This window comes from Pristiophorus japonicus, unplaced genomic scaffold (assembly GCF_044704955.1).
Source record: "Pristiophorus japonicus isolate sPriJap1 unplaced genomic scaffold, sPriJap1.hap1 HAP1_SCAFFOLD_109, whole genome shotgun sequence".
Lineage (NCBI taxonomy): Eukaryota > Metazoa > Chordata > Chondrichthyes > Pristiophoridae > Pristiophorus > Pristiophorus japonicus.
The window spans coordinates 617,379-625,017 of NW_027250745.1; the positions used below are offsets into that span (position 1 = coordinate 617,379).

At 45.7% G+C, this 7,639-nt stretch overlaps 1 non-coding gene across 1 annotated transcript; it reads right to left on the reverse strand.

Moving 5' to 3' along the window:
* Positions 1-3,993: 3,993 nt before the first annotated feature.
* trnav-cac (transfer RNA valine (anticodon CAC)) lies at positions 3,994-4,066 on the reverse strand. The gene has a single exon. It is a non-coding gene; the product is annotated as a tRNA-Val (tRNA).
* Between the last annotated feature and the right edge of the window lie 3,573 nt (positions 4,067-7,639).

Here is a 7,639-nt window from a genome sequence, read left to right on the forward strand (position 1 = left end):
GCGTATCTCTGCCTGACACCGGGGAAACAGTGAGACAGACCTTGGAGCAAGGGTTTGGTCATTTCGACACAGCAAAGGAAATATTAATTCTGGAAGAACAATATCCAAAAGAACAATGACCAGTGAGCTCCCTCTGTGCTGACTGGGAATGTGTTGGCTCACCTTAAACAACTTCTGTCCCACACTGAAAGTTCTCAATCCTTCTCCTCCGCTGCCCTTTACAGAAATGTCACCAATCACCCAGCCACCGTGTTCACTTCCTCACAGTGTGGCCACAGAGGCTCCTACCATCTCCCCGCGATCAGCGAACTCACCGAGTTTACAAAATTATACCTCGAACACGTGCCTGGCAAAGGGCTGGAGAAGCCAGATAGTCTGTAAGGTCGGTCGATCACAGAAAGTATTGGTATTCATGGTGATTACAGCAATTATTAATCGTCTCACAGACCTCAATTATTTTTATGCGATGAATTGATCGAGGAATGAAACCAGGTTAGTGCGCTGGATCTTAACCCCTTGACCACCAGGGAACAGTTATGATACATGTCGATATAGTTATATATATTTATATATGAACCTGAATGTCAAAGGCTACCTACCTGGACCTCGTGGTGCCCACGGTAGTGTGTCTAACTGTGAGTGAGAGAAACGGTTCCACAGTGACACCTGTCATGTGTCCTACATGGTTATTGCTTGTACTATTGCAAGTTGTGCACCAGAGGTAACTGCAGTGGGAGGCTTGTAGCTTACCTGTTCAGGTGTGCCTGGCCTGGAATAAAAGGCAAGCCATCAGGTGTGATCCTCACTCTGTGGTTATCAATAAAGGACGAAGGTCACTACAGTTCAAGCACTACACATTGTCTCGTGGAGTCATTATCAGAGCATCTGAAGGTATAACAATTGGCGACGCGATTACGGACCTTCACACGAAAATGGCTAACCTTGGTACGTTGCAGCAGTTCGCCGATGGTGATGATTGGGAAGCCTTTGTGGAGAGGCTTGTCCATTTCTACACAGCAAACTATCTGGCAGGTGACAACACGGTCACACTGGCTGATAAGTGCAGAGCTATCCTGCTAACCAGTTGTGGGCCCACCGTCTACAGCCTCGTTAGGGACTTGCTGGCACCAGCGAAGACAATGACCAAGATGTACGAGGAGCTTGTAACACTGATCCAAGAACAACTCAAGCCCAAAGAGAGCATCCTCACAACCAGACAGCGGTTTTATGCACACCGACGGCCCGAAGACCAGGAGATCACGAAATATGCTGCAGACCTCAGGAGGCATTCGGCACCGTGGGATTTTGGTGACCACCTCACCGAAGCACTGCGGGATATCTTTGTCATCGGAATCGGCCACGAGGGCCTTCTTCATAAGCTACTGTCAGGAGATACCACAGTCACACTGCAGAAGGCCATCTCCGTGAGCCAAGCATTCATGACCTCGACCTGTGGCTCTCGGCGGATGACTCATCCTCAGGACTCAAACCCGGCAAGTACTGTGCACAGAGTGGTGCCTTTTACAGGCTGGAATGTAGAACGTGAACCTTCTCAGGGGAGAGAGAAAATGCCCCCGAGTCCCTTAACTCAATGTCCATGGTCAGATCAGCCATGATCTATTGAATGGCAGAGCAGGATCGAGGGGCCGAATGGCCGACTCCTGTTCCTATTTATTCTGTTCTTTTGTTAATCATTTAAGGAGCTTGAATTATTGATGAAGTTTTCTACGCAATCTGACATTACACACTCTGTATTTCGGAGACTGGTTTAAAATTTTCAGTGCTCATGCAACAAGGAACCTGGGGCGAATTTTGTTCAATTTATTTCACAGCAAATGTAGTCTTAAAATAATGTTTGTACACCGGTTCAAACCGGGGACATTTCACGTGTGGTTCTCCAAGTGGTGGAGGTTGTGCTCCAGTTTAAAATGGTGCATTCGATCCACTTTGAAAATGCTTCTACAACTACGAGGAACATTTTGCCCATGAATGGGCCCGCATAGTCTACGTGCACCCGCGACCACGGTTTGGGAGGCCAGGGCCAGGGGCTCAGTGGAGCCTCCCTGGGGGCATTGCTGAGCTGGGCACAAATAGTGCACCTTAGGACGCAGAGCTCCAGGTCCGCGTCAATACCAGGCCACCAGACGTGGGATCTGGCTATGGCCTTCATGAGAACAATCCCCGGGTGCTCGCGGTGGAGCTGCCAGACAAATGCCTCTCTGCCTCGCAGAGGCATGACTACTCGACTGCCCCACATTAGCCAGTCTGCTTGAAGTGATAGTTCATGCATGCTCCTGTGAAAGGGTTTTAATTCCTCAGGGCAGGCATCACGAGCCTCTGCCCAGTCACCGGTTAGGACACATCTTTTTACTAAGGATAACTTGGGGTTGCTGGCCGTCCAGGCTCTGATTTGGTGAGCTGTTATGGGCGAACCTGTGGACTCAAAGGCATTGATTGCCATGACTATCTCACAGTCCTGTTCGTCAGACCCTTCCGTGGTGGACAGGGTAGCATGCTGAGCGCGTCGGAACAGTTGTCTGTGCCTGGTCTTTGCCTTATGGTATAGTCGTAGGACGCCAGCATGAGTGCCCACCGTTGAATTTGCGCCGAGGCCTTGCCGTTTATTGCCTTACAGAAACTTCGGTACAACAGCCCCAACAGAGGGGAGCTGACCAGTGAGCTCTCTCTGTGCTGATCGGGAATGTGTTGGCTCACCTTAAACAACTTCTGTCCCACATTGAGGGCCCAAGTTTCGGGTGGAGTTGCTCCTAGTTTTTTGTAGCAACTAGTTTACTTTGGAGAATGTTAGAAATTGCAATTCTCGGATATTAGTTTGCTCCAGTTCAACTGAGTTCGTTGAGGTTGGCTTCAGGTAAGGTATTTTTTTTCAAAAAGGGGTGTGTCCAGCCACTCAGGCCTGTTTTGCAAGATTCGACAGTGAAAACTTACTACAAACTAACTCCGGCTGGAGTAAGTGCCCACTTTTGTAAGTTCAGAACAACCTTACCTAGAGGTAAGCTCAGTGCAGGCACAGCCAGAGTGGGGGTGGGAATTAAACACAAAAAGGACTGAAGCATTAAACACATCACTTAAAATGTCTAAAAACCTCTTTTGTTGATATCTTGCCTTATATTTGCTGAATGAGGATAGCTGCTTCTCTTTTTATAAATAAACAAGTGTAACCTCACGGCTGAGGCAGGCACATTCCGGCTGCTTTCAGATGAGTTGTGAGAGAATATTTAAGAGTCCGAGGGTCCTGCAGCCCCACGCAATAGGATATCCTCTCCCCCGGAGTTTTCCTCCGCGTGTGCTCGGTGTACGGGGAGCTTTGGCCTGGCTCTGAGGTAGCTTGCATCTCAGGGATGGACAATAACCCTCTGAGCTCTGGAACTGGGAAGAGCGAATAACTGATGAGTTGTTTGTGGGTTTGAAATGCGGCTTAGATCTGCTGGTATTAACCGAGGCAGGGACTGTGAGACATTGCCTTGTGTTCAGGTTTAATCACAGCAATATCCGCAGTCAGGAGCTGAAAAGGACGAATAGCTGAAAAAACACAAGAAAAAAGCTTAAGAAATGTCAGCAATTGTGGTCAACTATTTAATGTGTTTCCTGTTCGTTTAGTGGTGCGGCGCTCACAGAGGGATCCCGGAATCAGAAAGTAACTCTTTCATTCAAAATCTTTAAAAGAATGACATGCAACGAATTAAACTCTGTGTCGGGGGATGGGGATGGGTGAAGATTATTTGTTTTATTCCCCATTCATTAACCGACAGCGTTGTTTTGTAGAAACGTAACTGAGGGACAGTGGAAACTTCAAAAACTGAACTTTAATTATTTAAGGATTTTGAATCATTGATGAAGTTTTCTCCCCTATCTGACTTTACACACTCTGCATTTAGGAGACTGATTTAAAATGTTCAGTGCTCATGCGACAAGGAACCTGGGGCGACTTTTGTTCAATTTATTTCACAACAAAAATAGTCTCCAAAATAATGTTTCTGCCCGGGCTCGAACCGGGGACTTTTCGCGTGTGAGGCGAACGTGATAACCGCTACACTACAGAAACGCGGTGTGATTCAAGTAATCTCAGGAATATAACCAGAGCTTTAACCTACACAGCTGGCCGATACTTCAGGAGCTGGTTTTACGAGAAGAGAATGATGGTGCTATATTTAGAAAGGCTGTGAGTGTGGCAGGAATTGATCTCGTGTTTACAGACTTTACACATAGGAACAGGAGATGGCCATTTAGCAGCGAGTGGTGAGGATCTGGAATGCACGGCTTGAAAGGGCGGTGGAGGAAGACTCAATATTATCTTTCAGACGGGAGTTGTATAAGTGTCTGAAGGAAAAACAATTGCAGGGCTACGGGGGAAGGGCGGGGGAGTGTGACTCGCTGCGAGTCGGCACGGGCTCGATAAACCGAATGGCCTTCCGTGCTGTAATCATTCCATGATTCGATAAGTTAGTAGCACATTTCATAGTGTGGGTGGGAGCACAAAATTGCAAAGGGACATGGATTGAGTCGGCAAAACTAGAGGCACCTGATTCAGGAGATTTGCGGGGTGCAGAAAATCGGGTGTTTAATGACTTTGAAAGGAACATTTTTGTTTTGTGTCGTTTCGGTCATTGAAATATTTGTGAAAGGAATTTTTTGCAGAAAGGGATGCAGCATTTAACCTTCTGCCTTAACATTTCTTTCTGGGTGTCAGCTCACATTTCGTTTCGATGTTATTCTTCCAGAATTCCGATTTTCTTTGGTGTTTCACAATAACCAGACACTTGCTCTAAAATCAGTCTCACTGTTTCCCCAGTCTCCTGTTGATGATACCAGCAATTAACATTTTGACCCAGACCCCGAAAGCACAGTGTGTAAAATGGTTTATGGCTTCAGAGTTCAATTGCAGAGCACAGTATAAATGATACAATTATGGAATTCCTAAATTAGCATTTCTTTAATTGTGCAAAAGAAGATTGTGGGTTCATTAATGATGATTTTCGATGAAAGCAATATTAAATTAAAATAAATGCAATCGCCCAACATGGGGTTCAAACCCACGACCCTGTAATTAAGTTTCTCATGTTCTACCGACTGAGCACTCGGGGCTTCTGGCGAACGCTGCATTTAATCGCTCATTGCAGCCAGGCGCCTGTTGGCCACCCGCAGCCTGGATACACTAACGTCCCAACAGCACATTGACTGTCGGAGTGGGACCGTGCAGTGCTTCTGAAGACAGGTCGAAAAAGCAAAGTCACTGATTCCGTCCCATGTGCTCCTCCGATCAAGAATAGCAACACACTAAAAATGCTTCAATAATGGTTACACCTGAGCTCCACATTTGTCAATTAGTTAACTCGTTGGCCTAGGTGTATGGTTTTCGCTTTGGGGTTGTTACTTGAAATTTTCGAGAAGTCCCGGGTTCAAATCTCGGACGAGCCCTCAGTTTAGCTATGAATTTTGAAATGGCATCGAACTTTTGCAAAGAAGGACTTGCATTTCTGCAACACCTTTCAGGAACTCATGACGCCCCAAAGCGCGTTACAGCCGTTGAGTTATGTTTGAAGTGTTGTAGTGTGGGGAAAGATGTGCCCAAATCAACCCACACGAACCGCAACTCTTTGTGAAGCAGTTCGGTGCAAAGAATCAGGTATCTCAGGGACTTGGACTTTCTATGAATGAGTTCTGCTTGTACCTGCATTCAAGCTTGAAACAGCAACTGGGCTTCCATCTCACGGAAGCAGTGAGTAGCGGTTAGTGAGTAGGTGACCAGGTTGATGTGCGCCGCTTTCAATCTTTGAAATTTCTCCAAACAAAGAAACGATGAATACAACTATCCCTGTAAGCGACAGATTGAAGGGATCGGTGCTCCAAACAGAGCTGGAACACGCGCAGTGCAGGAATAGGGTCCGCAACATTAAATGTCAGAGTTATTAAGCAGACAATAATTAAACATACACTAACAACTGTACTTACACCCAAACCTTGCAAATGTTAGCCGAAGAACTCAAACACGTTACAGTTCCCAGCCCGGTGTAAAAATTGATCAAACATTAATCGGATTCTAAACTATCTGTTCCAAATGCAACATTTTATATATTTTCCTTACCCCTGCTACGTGACAATTGAAACTTTTAATAGTATTACCTTATACAACAGCCCAACTTCTGATGGAAGGTCATTAACCTGAAACGTTAACTCTGTTTCTCTCTCCACAGATGCTGCCTGGCCTGCTCAGTGATTCCAGCATTTACTCTTTTTATTCTCCAAACTTATAATCAGAGTATCACTTCCCTTGTCATCTAACTACACTCCTTTTGATATGTATCCTTGTCCTACAAACAGGCTCCTTTCGCACGATTCAGGCATTCATTGGAATTATAACTTCTTAACGATAACAAGTATGTGATGTATGTAACTATGTAATACTTGCCACCAGAGGGCGCGACTGTTGGAGTCCTAATGGTCACCTGCCCATACGTACAGGGTCAGTATAAAAGGTTGGCTGCCATGTTGTTCAGGCACTCTGGAATTGTAATAAAGAAGACTAAGATCACACTAAGATTAGCTCTCAGTACTCAGACTCGTGGAGTTCTTCTTTTCACAACAATTGGCGACGTGTAACAGAATACAAACCTTCACACAACCATGGCTGCTGTTGGAATATTATAGAGATTCATAGAGTGTGAAATAAATGAGGGCAGCAGGCGGATCTCTGCCTGACACCGGGGAAACAGGGAGACAGACCTTAGAGCAAAGGGATATGGATTGAGTCGGCAAAACTAGAGGCATCTGATCCAGGAGATTCGCGGGGCGCGGAAATTCTGGAGTCTAATGACTTTGAAAGGAACATTTTTGTTTTGTGCCGTTTTGTTCAGAGAAATGTTTGTGAAATGAATATTTTGCAGAAAGGAATGTAGCATTTAACATTTTGCATTTACACTTCTTTCTGGGTGTCAGGATCACATTTCGTTTCAATGGTATTCTTCCAGAATTAATATTTCCTTTGCTGTTTGGCATTAACCAGACCCTTGCTCCAAGGTCTCTCTCACTATTTCCCCGGTGTCAGGCAGAGATCCGCCTGCTGCCCTCATTTATTTCATGTGACAGGACACAAAAGTTCAAAATCAACCTGCAGGTGGCCACACATAGCACTGAATAGTCAGGATGGCCGAGTGGTCTAAGATGCTATGCTCAGGTCACTATCTCCTCTCGCGATAGGTTTCGAAACCTATTTCAGACATTTCTTATATTTAATCATTCGGCAGAACCCATTTGTTTTGTCACCACCAACTCCTCAAAAGTGCGATTCAGCAGTCCACCTGCTCGCTTCACATTTCCGTCTGACCTGATGCTGAAGTTTGTTCATTCTTTTGTGGAACGACAATCATATATTTTGCCCTGATCATGTGAGGAACTATTCTCCCGATCACATTGTGATTAATTTTGGTAATCTGGTGCTGAAAGTGGAGATGTTTTCGCAGTGTAACGGTTAACACCTAGTTTTTTGAGTTCTTGCTCAACTTTCTCCTTGAGTGCATATGGTACGGAACGGGGCTTGTAGTAAACCAATCTAGCGTCCTTCTGTACCCTGACACTCGCCTTGAAGCCTTGGATCGGACTGCCCGTTTCGCAGAACAAC